Source organism: Chelonia mydas, chromosome 6, assembly GCF_015237465.2.
Source record: "Chelonia mydas isolate rCheMyd1 chromosome 6, rCheMyd1.pri.v2, whole genome shotgun sequence".
NCBI lineage: Eukaryota > Metazoa > Chordata > Testudines > Cheloniidae > Chelonia > Chelonia mydas.
This window is the reverse complement of record NC_051246.2, coordinates 54,699,429-54,718,293: the sequence shown is the minus strand read 5'-3', so window position 1 is coordinate 54,718,293 and position 18,865 is coordinate 54,699,429. Positions and strand designations below refer to the sequence as shown.

The 18,865-nt window shown below is 40.8% G+C and overlaps 2 long non-coding RNA genes across 2 annotated transcripts in view; one reads left to right on the top strand and one right to left on the bottom strand.

Moving 5' to 3' along the window:
• Positions 1 to 699: 699 nt before the first annotated feature.
• The window catches only part of LOC119566527, a 49,263-nt gene continuing 31,097 nt past the window's right edge, over positions 700 to 18,865 (bottom strand). The window contains exons 2-5 of the long non-coding RNA XR_005225683.2: positions 11,266 to 11,397; positions 9,817 to 10,955; positions 4,085 to 4,243; positions 700 to 1,115 (exon numbers count right to left, since the gene is read on the bottom strand). This is a non-coding gene — a long non-coding RNA (uncharacterized LOC119566527). The remainder of the gene's footprint in view (positions 1,116 to 4,084; positions 4,244 to 9,816; positions 10,956 to 11,265; positions 11,398 to 18,865) is intronic.
• Positions 8,296 to 11,406, top strand: LOC122466378. Its single transcript, XR_006291813.1, has 3 exons — positions 8,296 to 8,421; positions 9,229 to 9,287; positions 11,277 to 11,406. It is a non-coding gene; the product is annotated as an uncharacterized LOC122466378 (long non-coding RNA).

Genomic DNA, 18,865 nt, shown 5'->3' with positions numbered 1-18,865 from the left:
GTGGCCTCCAATGTCCCAATCTTGTGCTAATCCTGACTCTAGAAGGGATCTAGATATTATGTGTAGGTGAAAGACCACCCTTATAATGTTGAGGGAAATAATTTCCCGATCTCAACTGGGGAGCAGTATGAAGATAAATAGATGTCGTGATTTTGTTCTTGAACCTGTAACTCTTTTTGCACAGAAGTGCTTAATGAAACTAAGAATTAAAAATTGTTAAACAGGGAATGTTTTCTGATAGTGAAATATGTTTGGCAGTGGAACCCTATCCTTAGGAACTTTTAAAACAAGATTAGAGAAAACACTAGAATGTGTGCAGTAGGGAATGATTCTGCATTGGCAAAGGCATTGACTGGGAGATCTAGATTTTGACCCAGTAGGGTCAAAACCTCTGGCAGGTACTGCACTTACATAGACATCTACAGGCAGGGACATATGCAACTGAGTTACATGAATGCTTTTGCAGCCACTCATGAACCAACAATAGAGAGGATCCAGTCAATTCCCCCCCAGCTCCCCAGTCTTGTATCCCAGAACTGTACTCTCTTGCACTGGTCAGAAGCCTGGCCAGTATAAATTCATTACACTGTCTGCCCCTCTCTCAATCTGAAGAGATTACACACTAGCCTTTGTAAACTGAGCTGAGATTTCCCAAACAAACACACTTTTAAGTAAAACATAAAACAGATTTATTGACTATAGAAATATAGATTTTAATTAATTATAAGTAGCAGGCTTGGAATCAGAGTTGGTTACTTAAGAAACAAAAATAAATTCATAGTCTGAGTTCTACAAAGTAAACAGGATTTGAATCAAGAGTGTCTCACCCTGACAGATGGTACAAACAGATCACAGATCCTTAATAACAGGCTTGAACCTGTTATTGTCTCAGGCCACCCTCTCCCAGTTCAAAGTCTTTGTCCTCCAGACATGTTTCCAGGGGTTGAGTTGTTGGGGGAGTGAGGCCAAGTGATGATGTTACTTCCTCTCTTTTATAGTTTTTTCCAGCTTGTTGGAAAGATCTTTACTGTGAGATGGGTTAGTCATTATCCATTGGTCAAACAGTCTCTGTTGTCTACATGTTCTCTCTGAGAAGTCTCCATTGTATGCAGTTCCTAAGATAGAAGATTATTTCGTTGATGGGTGTTGGTGCTCCATTGATGTACCTGTTCCCAACCTCACAACATATTACAGTAAAACACACACATAGCAAGACTTAATAACTTCACATACAATGATAGCACATACAATCCAACAGGATATTAATATTCAAAAGATCAAGACTTTTAAAATGATACCTAATAAGGCATACTTTGTAGAAAACATATCATAATTGTATTATATTCTTTGCCAGAAGCTGGGAATGGGTGACAGGGGATGGATCACTTGATGATTACCTGTTCTGTTCATTGCCTCTGGGGCACCTGGCATTGGCCACTGTTGGAAGACAGGATACTGGGCTAGATGTACCTTTGGTCTGACCCATAATGGCGATTCTTATGTTCTTACGACAGTGGTGAATATGGGTGCTCCTTGGAGGTACGGAGTGTCACAGTCCCCATTAGGCTCCTTTGACAATCTCAGTCCATTTGGAAACAACGTTGAAAACATATGTTTCTCCCTTTGTGTATGAGGGGGTTTGGTTCTGCTTTGTTTTAGTTTTATTGCTAAAGATATTTGCATGAAGACGGGATTTATATTTCTTGGTTCATTTCCTCTTGCTGCTTATTCCACACTTGAAGTCATAATCTTCTGAACATGGTATCCCAGTCATGTCTGCAACTAACTGTGATGTTGCAAGCGGAGGATTATGGCTTCAAGGGAGGAATAAGCAGACGGAACAGATAAAAGCTTACAAAACAAAGATCCTGGTTACATGAAAACATATCTTGTGTGTGTGTTTTAATAAAGCAAGGGAAGAGAAACACAAAAGGGGCAAGAGGTCCATCTCATCAGAGATGGGGTGTGATCATGGTCTTAATAGTCATTGGGTTAGAGAAGAAAAGAGTGAGAATGATTCTGTAGTCCAGTGGTTCGGGCATCATAGGAGATGCAAGGTCCAGTCCCCCTGTTCCAATCACTCTTTCATCATTTATCCACAGTGGAACAGCTTCAACAGGAGAGACTGAGAGAGCCCCACATCAGAATATCCCATTGCTCGGTGGTTAGAGCACTCTCATGAGAGACCCCTTTGTTCAAATCCTTTGTCTCCCTCTGGCAGCAAGAGGGGAATTGAACCTGAGTCTCACACATTCCGGCTAAGTGCTTTAACTACTGGGGTAAAAGTTAGAATGTGGGCACATCCTCTTCCTCTGGCTGGCTTTTAAATGGGATTCAATGGGGTAGGTGCCCTCTGAGCATGCTTACCAGATTGGGCCCCACATGCGATTTAGGCAACCACACACCTGCCTTTCCTGGTTTGTGGATTGCTGTGGGAAGGAGATGGGCATCCAGGAGCCAAGAGGGAGGCAGTAGTGTGCATGCCCAATGCAAAAACATAGATGCCTAGGGAACTTTTACCTTGAAAAACCTAGGCACCTACAGAATTTGGTGGGAGTTTTGTGGAATACAGTAGAGCCAAAACTGGGATTTAGGTGTCTAAATTTGAGGCTTACGTGACTACATATTTTTGTGGATCTCACCCAGAGTCCCTGTCTAAGCTTCTCAGGGCAACAGGATGGTGAGAGTTTGGAGAGGGGAAGGGGATGTTCTGCCCCAGGTTGCCCCAATACAGAATATTTAGGCCATAATTCCCAAATTAATTTAATTTAATCCACCACCCTAATTACAAATAATACAGGCCACCCACCAAAATATTAATTTAGGACAGCCCTTCCTCTCTCCAGAGCTGAACAACTGCTGTCCCCAGGATGGTCCCATCTATTGCTGCTCCAAGAGTAGCTCTGGGACCAACCCTGTTCCTCTGTGCTCAGAGAGGAAGTTCAGATGCCCAGGAGCTGACTTGTTTTCCATGAGAGGAGAGAGGAGTCAGAGGGAGTAGGCTAAGCAGCCATATTTTTCACAAGAGAGAAGGGGGTGGAGTATTTCAGTCTGAGTGGGATTCAACTGCTCAGGGCTTCCTTCACTGCTACTATTCCTTCCCCTCTGTGAAAATAAAGTGGACCCATCTGCTCCTTCTCTCCTCACCCCCTTCCCGCCTCAAAATCCTGTCAGTCCCTGGACTCCCTCCCTCTGATGGTTCTCTCTCCTCCTTGGAGAGGCAGTGCAGAAGAGAGCGGGGAACCCAGAGCTGATGGAGAAGGGTCTCCTCCTTTCTTCAACCTCCCAGCCAGCTGCTGCCCCATGTAGTGAAAAACACCCTGCCTTAATATGTGGGGCAACAGCACAGGGAGGTGGAGTCAGCTCTAACACAAACTGCATGAGGCAGAACATAGAGAAGTCTGATTTACAGACTGGTGAATTAGTGTATGCTGGTGTACTTTATAGCCACAGGGCTGGAATCACTCTTTGCCCAAAGCTGAGCACAGGATTAGAGGCAAAAGCTAGGTCTGGCTGTCAACAGCCCCACTGCACCATTTTAGCAGTCAGGAATAGCTGGGACATAGAAATGACCCAACAATACCACAATGACCAAAAACACAATGACCAAAAACTGCCATGTTCCCTGTACCTGGGGTTCCTGTGCGGGTGGCAAAAAGCCAACTACGCTGGCCACACAATGCCTATCAGGGCCTTCCCTTATGTCAGGAGAATGTATTGGGGGACTGTTATAGCTTTTTTGTGCTGGCTCAAGAAAGTAATCCTGGGACATTGATAAATCAGTCCCAAAGCACCTGATTCTCTTTTCACTCATACTGGGTTTTAATGTGTATCATTCCTTTGACCTCTGCGGAGTTACTCCTGCTTTTAAGTGAGATCAGTGGGGACAGGGGCAGAAGCCTGGATTGTAGCAAGAAAAACAGCAGGACGGTGTATGATAAAGCAGCTCCACCATCACAACATTGCACACCTTACATTCTCCTTTTGGATGGTTCTCCTGTTATACTTTAGCCTTTTGACCCCTCAGAGTTAATGTTACAGCAGCTACTATTCATTCCCACTAACTTACTGATATGTAACTTACATCATCTCTGAACTTGGCCTAGAAACTGGAAGGCATCAGCAGCTCTTTAATATTATTTAGACTATCAGCTCTTCAGGTGAAGGACTGTCTTTTGTTGTGTGTTTGTACAGCCCCTAACACAACTGGGCCCCGATCCTTGACTGGGGTTCTTAGGTGCTACTGCAAAACAAATAATATAATATCAACAATGCAAAAAAAATCCTCATTTTTCTGTTTTAAAAATTTAGCCTAAGGGAAGGTTGTAGCATGCCATTTACAAACCCCAGCTTTGCCTCATTCAGGATACTCTCTTAGCTGAAATTTCAGCGTGACTTGTTCCTTGCAATGTTTATTTTTGCTCATCATCTCTCTACAACAATTTTGGCATATGCAAGCAACTCCTACGAAAAACCAGGTGCATGGACTGGCAGCTTTCCTGCTAAAAGGGATTCAGTCAGATGTTTCTCCCACCTGTGAATTGGCTGCCCAATCTCAGCCAGTTCCCATGAATGTACTTATCATGCTCTATTTCAAAAAGCCAAAACAAAATAGTTCAAGTTGATTGTGTCTAAAAATTCTGATGCCATCATTTTTCTTCCCCTGCAAGGCACCATTATGAATGTCATGATTTCTCTGGTTCTCCATTTTACATTGACTCAAGGGGCTAGATTCAGATCTCAGTTACTTTGGTGTAAATTTGGAGTAACTCCTTCAATCTTATTCTACAGAAACTGAGTTCAACGTCTGTCCCATAAAGTCTGAAATGCAAATAGGTAACTATTAATTTATGACTTTTTATCTATGACATACTGTATTTCCTACACATTGAAGTTCTCCTCCTGCTCCCTGAGGTGTGTTTCAGAGGTAGCCACTTATGGAGACTACATGGATGTATAGCTTCTGCCATGTGCCATGGGAGAAGGTTTCCAGGATGAACTGATTCCATAGATCAGTCTGAGAGGCCCTCCTCAGTTGTGAGGAGCGAACGCATTTCCTGAAAGGACTGTAAACACCAGTCCTTACCCCTAGGTTGTACCCTTGTGCCTAGATGTTCCATTGCAGAGGACTTTGCCTTTCATTCATTCTGTTAGCCACTTCTTCAGCTACAATGGTCAGTTTGAGCCAGTTCCTTCTCTTCACTGCCTGACTGGGTCTTTGGTGCTTCAGCCCTCTGGCTAAGTCATGCACAGTTAAGCCCCTTCCAGGGTTTAGCCCTAAAAAGGTCCTTTGCCTCTCCTGGGCTCAGCTTCACACCCACAAGGTCTTTCACCCCTCCTGTGCTCAACTCCAAACAGTAAGTCCTTTGCTTCTCCTGGGCTTGACTCCGATCCTTCCCCCTTTGTCAGAGTGCCGGCCACCCAGGCTTTTCCCTGCAGGGAGTCTTAAGTATGCTTTAACCTTACTTTCCACCCCTCATGGGCTTCTATCTCATTCCCTAGTTTTCATAGACCTTATTAGCACAGGGCTCCCCACCACTCTAGAATCTGCACCACAGGAAATAACCCTACTCCTGTCACTCTATCCTGGCTCAGCCAGACCCAACTTGTCAGATCTTCCTCCAGATCCTTTATCAGGGAGAGAAAACTCTCCTTGGCTACTCTCTCCTGGCTCTCCTCCTGAACTACTATTAATAATTCTTCCTCTTCTTGGGTTTTGTAGAGTAATAGACTCACTTCCAGAGTCTACGACCACCATGCACAGAACTTGTAATCTTGTTCATGGTTTAGAATCTCACATCTTTTCTGGTATACTTAAATAATTGCAGAAGAATTTTTTTTTTTTTACTGGGCCCCATTCCTTTGTATTCTTGATAGAAGTTGCAAGGAAACTTTTATTATTTTAAGACTCAGAATTTCCTCCTGAACTGGGTTCTCTCTCAGCTCCTTATACTATCTAGCTCTTCCTCTGCTGGCTAGAAGGCATTCAGTTAATCATATCCCAGCTATAAAGGATCCCTAATTAATTTTTCTCTCTTGCATTACAGGTGATGAGGATTAGGCCCTTTCACGGAGACAAAACAAAGAAGACTCATGGAGCTTGTAGAAGGATTGGTCCTGTTCCACTGGTTCCTCCAGAGAAAAGGACCAAAGTCTGATGAGAAAAGACCTATTAAAAATGTGAAAAGATTCAAAAATGAAATAAAATGCCATACTGAATGAAATCAGAGAGCTAAAAATGAGATTCATCACATTTCATCTTTATTTCCTTTCCTTCTAAACTCAATTGGACACATTCTAAACGTAATTGGATTGGAGCTCATAATTTCACACATTTAACAACTAGACAAATATCACTCAATCCCACTGCATTGAATGAGAGCACTTGAGTACAAGATGGAAAGGGTCAGGTGTGGCATTTGCAGCAGCCTGCACACAAAAGCATTCAAATTGGGAGCAGAGAAAAACAGCAACCCCACGTGAGCTCATACAGACACTATAGACTGCAGTTCTGGACTGATTAGGTGGGATCAGGTTCTTCTAAATTCATAGCTTGAGATTCCGAAGCTAGAAGGGACCATTGTGATCATCTAGTCTGACCGTCCATGTAACACAAGCCACAGAACTTCCCCCAAATAATTCCTAGACCGTATTTTTTAGAAAAACATCCAATCTTGATTTTTAAAATTGCCAGTGATAGAGAATCTACCTTGGTAAATTGTTCTCATGGTTAATTAACCTCATACATTTAAAAATGCATATATTTTTTTCCAGACTGAATTTGCCTAGCTTCAACTTCCAGCCATTGGACTGTATTATACCTTTTTCTGTTAGATTGAAAAACCAATTATCAAATATTTGTTTCCCATGTAGGTGCTTATAGACTGTAATGAAGTTATCCCTGGCCCTTGGTTTTGTTAAGCTAAATAATGAGCTCCCTGAATCTATCACTGTAAGGCAGTGGTTTTCAAACTGTGGGTCGCAACCCAATACTGGTTCACAATGTAAGGCACTGGGTCGCGGCGGCTCTGGTCAGCACCGCTAACTGGGCCATTAAAATTCCTATCGGCGGTGCTGCCTGGCTAAGGCAGACTAGTCACTACCTGTTCCGACACCGCTCTGCGCCCTGGAAGTGGCCAGCAGCGGGTCCGGCTCCAAGGCGGGGGGCCCAGAGGGCTCTGCGCACTGTCCCTACCCTGAGCACTGGCTGGCGGGGCGGTGCCTGCGGGCGAGAGCTGGGCTGAGCCACTTGTACACCTCTGCCTAGAAGCCAGACCTGCTGCTGGCTGCTTCCGGGGTGCAGTATTGACTGTGGTGCCAGGAAAGGCAGGAAGCCTGCCTTAGCACCCCTGCTGCACTGCTGACTGGGAGCAGCCTAAGGTAAGCCCACACCCCAATCCCCTACCCCAGTCCTGAACCCCCCCAAACCTGGAGCACCCTCCTGCACCCTGAACCTTTCATCCCCACCCCCAGCCCAGAGCCCTTATCCCCTCCCGCACTCCAATCCCCTGCTGCAGTCCAAAGCCCCCCTCTCACACCCTCAACCCCTCATTCCCAGCCCTACCCTGCAGCCCTCACCCCTGCTCCCCAACCCTCTGCCCTGAGCCCCTCCCACACCCCTCATCCCCAGCTCTGTTGGGTCATGGGCATCAACAATTTTCTTCAACTGTACCACCAGAAAAAAAGTTTGAAAACCACTGCTGTGTAAGGCATGTTTTCTAATCCTTTAAGTATTCTTGTGATTCTTCTCTGAACCCTCTCCAGTTTTTCAGCATCTTTCTTAAATTGTGGACATCAAAACTAGACACAATATTCCAGCAATTGTCAGACCAGTGCTAAATTCAGAGACAAAATAACCTCTATATTACTTGAGAGTCCCCTCTGTATGCATTTGCTCTGTCAAAATAGGAGCTCATGTTCAGAGGATTATCCACCATGACTGCAAAATCTTTTTCAGAATCACTACTTCCTGAATAGGCTCCCCGCTCCTGTAAGAACGGATTACTTGGCACAGATTAGATTACCCTACTTTAATTGTTTTATGTAGAGGCTAATACGGGCCAATAAACAGTAAAACAATAATGTGCCCAGGATTGATTTCAGACTGACAGGCCTATGATTATCTGGGTCATCTCCTTTACCGTTTTTAAATATTAGCATAATGTTAGCCTTCTTCCAATCTACTAAAATTTCCTCAGTGTTCCAAGATTTATTGAACCTTAACAGTCCAGTGAGTTAGTCAGCCAGCTCTTTTAAAACTCTTGTATTCAAGTGAACTATACCTGCTAATATTAATATGACTACTAGTGGAATGGAAAGAGTTTTATTCTCAAAACATGAGATAACTACATCATTTGTTTTTCCCCAAATACAGAACAGAAATATGTATTGAACACTTCTGCCATTTCTGAATTATTACTGGTAATTCTACAATTTTCATCTAATAATAAACAAATAAAATTGTTGGTATTCATTTTGCTCCTAATATACTTTTTAAAATCCACCTTACAGTCCTTAACTCTGCTGGTTATAGATTTTTTTTCCCTTGTGTCCTGTGCTCCTAGCTTCATTACGATAATTGTTTTATATCTGATAGTATATTATAGCTGCCTTCACTTCCCCCTCTAAATCAGGTCATTTTTTTAACCAATTGTGAGACTGTGGCTTTTAGGGCATCTAGTAAGTGTTCTTAAAGCATTCCCAATTATCATTCACATTTTTCTTATTAAATCTTCCTCCCTGCTGATTTGGCTTATTATTGTTTACAGCTTTATTAAACTGAGCTTTTTAAGGCATCAAGTTTGTGTGTGTATATATATGTGTGTATATATACTGGTCTAGACTTTTTTCTGTTTTCTCACAACAAATGTGATCAAGTCATAATCACTTGTACCTAAGCTACCATAAATGTTTAGTTCTGTGATAGTTCCTTTTTATCTGCCAAGATTAGGAGTAATACAGAAGTCCCCTGTGTTAGTTGTAACATGTTTTGAATTAGTAAATTGTCATCTATATTAATATTTAGAAATTCCAAGGATGTTTTAACATAGGCAGCATAAGACCTTCAGCATACATCCTTCTGATTAAAGTCACCCATGATCATGAAGCTCTTTTCCCCCTGCATTTTATAGATAGATGTATAAGTAAGCGGTCATCCTATTCCCGAGTGTGATTTGGTGGTCTGTAGCAGACACCAACTAATACACCGTCTTGTGTTTTATCTGTTAGGACATTGATCTGTAAGCATCAAGATCATTTTCTTCAAGTTACCAGTGACTCGGAAACAGGTAATGCAGCTTTGACATAGAATGCCATTCCCCCACCCCTTTTCCCCACTGAATCCTTCCTAAATAGGTTATAACCATTGATTCTTAACATTTCAACCATGCCAATTATCCTACTAAGTGTCAGTTATATCAACTAGATAAAATGTTTGCTCAGTACTGAGTGATTCCATTTCCTATTGTGTGTTACCTAGTATTTTTATATAGGCTCCTAGTATTTGTATATAGGCAATTAAAGAATTTCTTTTTTTTCACCTCCTTTGGTTTCCTGATTAATTTTGTTCTCAATCTCTCAATTTTGTGTTAAATGAGTGCTCCTGTCTTCCCTGTTTTTACCCTTCATTTCTGTTATTATTTTAAAACCCTCCTGACTACTTTAGCTAGCCTGTACCCAAAAAGATTGGTTCCCTTTCTACTGAGGCATAGGCCATCCAAACTATACAGCCCCATTTTCCCACAGAAGATGGACCAATGTTCCAAAAAGCCAAAACACTACATCCTATACCACTTACCTAGCAAGCAGTGTACTTACCAGATTTTCTGCTTTCTGTCTTCTTTCAGTTTTGGGACAGGAATGATGTTAGAGATGATCTCTTGGACAATCTTCTTCTTCTTCAGCACACTTATGCATTCTTTGAAGTTCCCTATTATCTGTGAGATATCCTGTGCCTCAGTGTCATTAATGCTAATATTGAACCATCACCAAAGCATGCTTGCTCATCGACTTCAGAAGTCTATCCAGTCTTAGAGTGATGTCTCATGTCTTAGCTCTGGGAAGACAGCTCACCATCTCGTTGTCCACCTGTCCCTTACAGAATGTTCTTTTGATTCTTTGGAGTGTTGAATGACCAACAAGGATCATCTATCTTCCTAGATCAGTTGGACAACTCTTTGTGGGCAAACCTGATTTTCTTACAGGTTGTGCCAAGCTTCCATCCATAGGTACATCTCTCCAGTCTCTTGGAACAGCTCGATCTTGAGAGGTATCTTCCATAGTTTCCACAATAAGGACATGGTACTGATTGGAAGCTTCTAACTGTGTGGAATTTCTACTGGTCCTCTTCTATCTGGTGGTCACAGCCTGCCCATCCTCATCTGTCTCTAGCCATGTAAAATGCTGTCATGACCTCTTGTCTCTGGTGGTTATGAACTGTCAGCCCTCTTTTCTTCTTTTTCAGTGCTTACCCAGATAGTCGGCCGTAGTGATCATTCGCCATTTAGTCAGTTCCTGCATAATCACAAAGGCTTGATGGCCTGAGAGTCCAACATCGGAACAGACTCAATGAACCCATGTAATAGGGGGTCTAACCTTCCTAGTCCTACATGATATTTCCTATTCATAACTCCAAAGTTCATATTAGCCCTTTGGGTGACAGTGTGGCACTGGGTGCTCATGTTCAGCTGATTGTTCACCATAACCCCAAAGTCTTTTACAGAGTTCCTGCTTCGTAGGATAGAGTCCCCCATCCTGCAGGTGTTGCCTACATTCTTTGTTCCTTGATGTATGATCTTACATATAGTTGTATTAGAAAACATAACCTTTGCTTGTGTCCTGTTTCCCAAGCAATCCAGATTGCTCTGTATCAGTGATCTGTCCTCTTCTTTATTTACTGCTTCCCCCAGATTTTGCATCATATGCAAGCTTTATCAGTAATGATTTTATGTTTTATTCTAGATAATTGATAAAAATATTAATTAGCATATAACCAAGAACAAATCCTGATATGGGATTCCACTAGAAGCACACCCACTTGAATGAAAATTCCCTGTTTACCATTATATTTTGAGGCAATATTTGAGACCATTTATTATTGGTCTAGTTTCTAATCAAAATGTCATATGATACCAAGTCAAATGCCTTCCAGACGTTTAAGTACATTATATCACCACTATTACCTTTATTAATGGACCTTGTAATCTCACCAAAAAAATCAAGTTAGTTTGACAAGATCTATTTTCTATAAATCCATGTTGATTTTACCTTGATTACAGGTTATGCAGACATCAATAAGAGAGCAACACAGAAGCAGTCCACGTGGAGAAAAGCAGAGTGGATCAGTATCGTGCACGCAGCATACCTTTTATGGGGTAGCGGTGGCAAAATGATGTGGTCCTAGGTGAGCAAAGGAGGAAAAGGGACTTTACTGCAAAGTGACATCACTTGAGAAATATTAGTTGTAGCCTGTGCCCACAATCCAGCGTGGAATGGTGAGAACCTTATTTTTGAATCTGTTCTGTTCCGTACACTCTGCTCTTTGCCATGAACCAGTAGGTCAGTGCAACTGCTGTGATTACAGTTCAGAACAGAGAGATAAAGTCCAAAGAAACTAATGAAGTACTAAGGCTATGTCTGCTGCCTCATCTCCAGTGCAACAAAAGAAGGTTCAGGGCAGCAACAGATGTTATTGCACTGGAAATAAGGATTGTGATTGTGATTACGGCATCGGACTGGGATTTGGCGATCAAATACTTTCCCAATTCTGATACATATTGTGTGACCTTGGACAAGCATGTAACCTCCCAGTGTTTCAGTTTCCTCATGCATAAAATTAGGTTAACGATATTTAACTATATCACAGGGATATTGTGGTACAACACTAATAATTTGTTTTAAATCACATTGGTATCCTTTGATGGTAACTGCTACACATGGGCAAAACTATTATGTTCATCTGGTCAACTGAGAGTATTCCTGGTTAAACCACCTTTTTCCTCCCCCACAAAGATAAATTAAAAAATTAAAAAGGTTAGAGACTTATTAACAGTGCCTCATCCTCTGTGGAGAAAAACAGCAGAAGCAGCTAAAGTGAAAAGACTAGTAACAGAGCTGGTTGAATAACTCATTGTGAATTTTTTCTTGTCATGAAACATTTGCTAATTGCTGCTGTTTCTGCTAATATATTTGTTATTCATAAGTATTCATCCAATAATTGGCATGGACAAATGTCTTATTGGTGAACTGTTCACTTTGACCATTCACTATGTGACTGGTTACCTAATCACTTGGTGTCACTCTCTGACTGAATGATTGAAATCTTTTAAACAGATAAATAACTAATCATTAATCATAAATAGTGAATAATGCACATGTTGGTATGTATTATTTCAATCATGATGCTAAACTTTTTGAAACTTTTGGAAATAACTAACGTGTCTATGAATACTTTGTGTCCATCCCAATCCTTGCAGACAACAAATAATATGACATCATAAACGACTGTGAGCCCAACATACTGCTTTTATTCAACAAAATATTCACAAATATCTTGCTGATATTATTCAAGCAGCTCCAGTTAGTAGCCTACTACTGTTGAATTATCAGTGCTCCTGTCTGAAGTTTTCCTATACACTAGTGTTTACAGCTGATGGAGATTATCTTGCCATCTAAGTGGTAGGGCAGCTGCTTTTGAGTCCCTTGTTCAGGCTCCAGCAGCTAGTATCAGCTGAAGTAGGCTCTTACCAAATTGTCAAGCAATAAAAACAGGGGTAATATTCTGGCTCCATTAACATTAATAGCAAAATTCCCATTGGTTTCAATGGGACCAGGATTTCACCCCAAAGGTATTTGGGGTGAAAGCAGGGGTTTGGCTGGTCATATTAATACAAAGGGCATAAAGCAAACAAAGTCATTTGTGCCATTCTCTTATCTGGATTGGTGGAATTTATCCTGTCTAAGAATCAAAAAGGACTACTATAACAGCACATTTGAAAATAAAAATAACCACAGCTTTAACGTTAAAAAAAGAATAATAGAAATGTAGGGCTGGAAGGGACCTTGAGACGGCATCAAGTCCAGCCCACTGTACAGACCTAGACCATTCCTGGCAGGTGTCTGTCCAACCCGTTCTTAAAAACCTCCAGTGATGGTGATTCCACAATCTTCTTTGGAAGCCTATCCCAGAGTTTACCTACCGTTATAGTTAGAATTTTATTCCTAATATCTAATCTAAATCTCCCTTGCTGCAGATTAAGCCCATTACTTCTTGTCCTACTTTCAGTGGACATGGAGAACAATTAATCAGCATCCCCTCTATAACAGCTCTTAACATATTTGAAGACCATTACCAGGTCCCCCTCAGTCTTCTCTTCACGAGACTAAACATGCCCAGGTTTTTTCACCTTTCCTCATAAGTCAGATAATTGTATGTGATTTGCACTGGATAGTTGCAAGTGCTTTCCAGTCTGAAAAGAGGGGGTTAATAAGAGCACTCAAGCTTAAAATCATTATAATTTACAGTAAAACATGTTTCTTTATTATAGCCTACAGAAACTATCTTGCAAGTTATTGTCATAAATTCTGACTGTACTAAATTGATATTGTCTGCTCTTGACTTTTTTATATATAATTAAAGAGAAAGAAAACACATTTGGAGACATTTGATGGCTCTTATTAGATTTTAAACCAGTTCGGCAGCTGATGTAAATCAGCCTAACTTCACTGGAATCAATGTAACTGAATTCATTTACACCAGTTGAGCTTCTAACTATGATGTTCCAGGGTGAAATCCAGACCTGTGAGGGATTGTTTCACCCCTGCCCAGCACCTTGGGTGCCTCATAAGCTTTGCCGCTATAGCTCCCACCTGGGATGCTCACAAACAGACTCCCAGCATGCAGGTCACACCTTGCATATCTGTGTATAGCCAAAGCCTGGTCCAGCCACTCTGACCCCAACATCCTGTCAGTAACACACCAGCCATACCTTGACTTCCAGCACCACTGGTTACTACTTGCAGGGTGACCCCTACATACTCCCAGTCATAACTTTTCCCCCCAAATTATGTGTTCTTCGCTGTCTAGCCCGCTCCTGGACAGTTTAGGTATTTTAGGTCTGTTGACCTATGATGAAACAATATCCAACAGTTTGCCACTTTAAATGGAGTTTCCATGCAGCCCATTTCAACCGCAGCACTGGATTAGTTTTAATTAAAGAATAAAGTAAGTTTCTTGAACTACGAAGAGAGAGATTTTAAGTGAATACAAGTATAAGACAAAGTCAGAAATGGTTACAAGAGAAATAAAGATTAAACTCTTCTTAGTATGAAAACTTAACAAACTAGACTTGGTTCAAGGTGAAATCCCTTACCACATGTTCCCAGTAACACAGCTGACCAAATTCTCAGGCCAGGATCTGCTCCTGAAGTCCAAAGGCTGGGGTTTTTGTTGTGGGGTTTTGTTGTTTTGTTTTTTTGGTTAGGTGAAAGAGAGAGCGATGGGTAGGGCTTCACTTCATATTTTAAATCCAGTCTCCCTTTGAAATGGGGTCTCCTAAGGCTTACCTATCACAGCAAAGTTTATTGAATCAGTAAAGAAGGTGTCATTTAGTCTGGGGGTGAAGGTGCCCCATTGTCTTTCTTCTCCTCTGTGTATACTTTCATTAATTGATCATGCAAAAACCATAGCGTAGGATGATGAGGAATCACAAAGGTAAGTACATAGCTGAACATTTCCATGACACACTGACATAGATTTAACTATAGACTCTGAAGTGTCTTGTCTCCCTCTTGCTGTCTCAAGGACCTTGTTTACTATTTATATATAAATGGAGATAAACGTTGTTTAAGATAGACCTGCTTGACCACTCCTGCCTACTCAAAGCTATGTGGGTTTCAAAATGTGCTACCAACATCATTCATGGGAAATTCACAGCTTTACATATAATGTCGCTATATACATTTCACCATGATATAGTTGACCAGTGAGTCATTAGTTTTCAAATGATACCTCATGGCATATTTTGTACAAAGATGATTACAGTAGTGTGTAGGATGAGAATACAGAGGTGTATATTGTCACACTAACCCAATAATGTGTTTTCACCAGCAGAACACTGGGACCACTTTGTTCCCTAACGTTTTGAAGATGGGCTAATGTCCAGTTTAATCCACTGACTGCCAAGAATATCCTGCACAGCAGCCCACAATACATGAATACTTTGCACCAAGCTGGATTGCACTGCAGTCTATCAGTGTGTTATTCCCTGTGTTTGCCCCTACTATCCTCTTTGTGCAAAAACAAACAGAATTTATGAACTGTAGTTTCTTATTTTTAATTGGTTGGTATTAACAACTGTTCCATTGAATGCATGTGAAATGTAAGTAGATATTTCTGAGTTTTGTTTTAAAATCCATTTAAAACTGAAGACTAATTTAAACAGCACTTAACCATAGAGCGCCCACACATTTTCTCTCTAGATTATGAGTATTGTTAAACAGAAAAGTTCAAGATACGAATAATATGTCTATATCTAACAATGATATTTGCACTCCTCTAAGGTCATCCATCTGAAGATCTTGATGTCTTTTACAATCCATAATTAATTTAGTTTCACAATACCGCTAAGACAGGCTAGATATAATTTAGCTCCATTTTACAGAGGGAAATGAAGATAGAGTGGGCAAGATTATGTCTCTGGTTATGCAGCCATGCCAGAGTGGAAGACACAGTTTCTCTGTGCTGAGTTCTACAGCTTCTTTTCTGGTGCAATGAAGCTGTCTTGATTGAACAAGTCCAGCTTCTTGTGTTACATATAACTAAGAAGGGGTTTTGACTTCTCAATCTGTCTTCCCAGCCTTGAGGTACTCAGACATTATAGGGTTTAAAATACCCCGATAGAATCAAAGCTCCCAATCCTGGAATCCACATGCAATCAAAACTCTCAGTAAAGAAAACAATAGTTTTGCCTGTGGAAGGTATAGAGCTGGGCAAATCATTTTTGACAAATAATTTATTCAACAAGTTTATACTCTTTTTCTGTTTGTGAATTGTTGACAAACGCTGTGACTTCTTTATTTTTTGAGAGCTTCAAAATTATTTGCCAATCATTTTCTGGATAATTCTTAGTTTGCAGCTTGTTTGTAAGCAGTTTACTGAATTATTTGACATCTGAAATTCAAGCAGTGTTTATTAGACCAATGCCAGTTTGTCACATGGTATGTATCTCTTCCCTGACTGGATGAGCATAATTATTAGAATCAGGTTTCCGGAGCAAATGCTCATCATTACATATTCTAAATTTGCTTTCTGTTCATATTCTGCAATGTTTGCTTAAAAATCAGTATTTCAACAAACATTACATCCAGCAATCTCATTCACTAACATACACAGACAATTAACACAGAAAAGTTGGAGACCTAAAGAAAGTGAATTCACAGACAAATATTGTTTGCCATATCCACCCAGCTCTAGAAATGAGTATGGAATTAGAGTCCAGATCAGTACAGTGAATTGATCAGAAATCAGTCAGTCATGTGGGTTTCCAATATGCAAATATTCAGCCATCTTATACCCACGCAAAAATCATCTTTGCTGCTTCTACATTCTTTCATGGATTCTACTGATAGAATCATTTTTACCCAATATGTACATCCCTCTTCTTTGAACGATGTAGTTATCTGGAATATCAGTTCAAGTCTTTGGTCTTTCACTCTTGATGTTTACCACCCACTTTCTGTCAGTAATTGAGACCTGTCTGTTTCCAGAATGAATTAACTTTTATATATAAAATAAAGATGTACTGATATTTGTTCATGGTCCACTTGATGGCATGGAGCCATAGAAACCAAGGAAAGCAAGACTGAATCCAGCCTCTGATTGTATTTATTTGACCCACAGCTCAAAAGGGCCGTCCTGAAAAAATAAGCAGTAAGGCAGTGCAAGGACTGTGCTTTGGTTGATGACTATGGTGATAATAAGTTTCCCAGCTGTTTCAGACCAGAATGTAAATGTAAAAAGAAAAAACTATCAATCCCCATCCAGGTGTGCCTGTCCTAAACTAAAGCACAAGCAGCACATCTACAGCTGGCATATTGGGTGGTATCTTTTCAAGTGCCAGGCTCCTACTGGAACTGGCCATTTATGTAGTGTTGCTCAGATGGGAAGAAGCCCTGGATGCTGCAATTTTGGGCAGCTGTGCTCCAAACCACATTGAGCTAACCAGCCACCCCCCACTCCATCTTACCTGATATATTATGCATGCTGATAAACTAACATTACGGTCCTATGTTACCACCACTACCACCTGGAATAAATTTTAGTCATCTTAATAAGTTCAAGTTAACAAGGCAAAAACCACTGCCCGGCAATGTGTGTGTTTGTTTTTCCCCAGCAATACAGCGTTTTAGAGCTGTCCAGAGTATTCCACAATATTTCTTTCCACAGAAAGAAATAACTGTTGAATTTCACCCTCTTGATGATTTTAAGCCAGGCCAACACATTGTGGAGGAAGAGGGTCCTGGATCATTACTGGCAGTGTGTAAATCATAGCCCTTGTTTTGCTTACTTCAGACCTGACTTGAAAATTATGATCTGTTAATTTTGTTACTTCAGTGTGTGGCTACGGCTCAGCTAATAGTCTATTGATTCTATTACATGTGCAGCATTTGGAATGGGTTATTACATGGCGTTTGGCCTTTGATATGCTAGTTCATCATTGGGATTTACTTCTGATTGACGGGATCTCTGAATTCAGTGTTCATGCTTGGGCTTTCAAGTCTTGTTTTTATCAGCTTGGAGTGGTGACAGTGACATATAAAATGGAAATGAATTATTGTCACTTGTGTGCTGTTTTATTCCTACTCATTAAACTCTCCATGTTTTAATGTGTTTATTAAGGCTGCAGCCATCAGTAATAAAATTCACATTGCACACTTACTTAAAGATGGCCTTGTCCACCAACATTGGGCCAAATTCCGCCTCCACTTACTCTTGATTTACATTGGTATAACTCCCTTGGCCCACTCTCTTTTAAAAACTGCACCACAGGCTTAAATGGAGTTACTCCAGCTATCCTCTGATGTACCTGTGAGTTGAATTTGGCTCCAGAGACTAAATTATGCTGTGGTGTAAATAGTGATGTAATTTCCATGTTTAGTGTAAATTAGAAAATAGGATATAGTTCCAAAATAGTTGTACCAATTTGGAATGGTGCAGTAGTGCCTACTTTAGTTAGGTGCTCAAAAGCAGGTAGGGAGACATAGCTGGAAATCATGGTGCGGTCTGTCAAAAAGAGGTCATACCAGTGTCTTATCAGTGGAATCCTGCAGTGATGCAACCTGTCAAAAGGTGACTAACAGTAGGGAGTAAGATAAAGCAATCCTGACACACATACTTTGGGGGTAATTCTGCCATTTGTTTCAGAGGTGTAATTCATATTTGGTCTGAATCTTTAGATTTTACACAGCTGTAACTCCACTGCCTTACTGGGAGGAATCAAGCCTATTGATATCAGTAGATAATGCAACTTAGGGAGGAACTGGGCCCTTGTAGTTAAATCTGAATTGTGGCAGCATTCCAACTCTTCCAACAGTGCACATAAAGTATTACATAGGCCTCCAGTGATCCTGTGTAATGCAGTTTTGTTCTCTACGGGGTTCCTTTAAATGGTAACGCTTGAATAGTTGTAATAGTTGATTTTTTCTCTCTCTCTCTCTTTTTACCTTGTTTCCTCTGGATTCAGCTGCTTTGCCAGGAGTACCATGAACGGTGTCATTTTTGCTGCTGGTGTAGGTTGTTGTTGTTTTCCAGATAACCAATTATTGAGCCATCTCATACCCACAAATAGAAAATTTCCCTTTGTTTCCT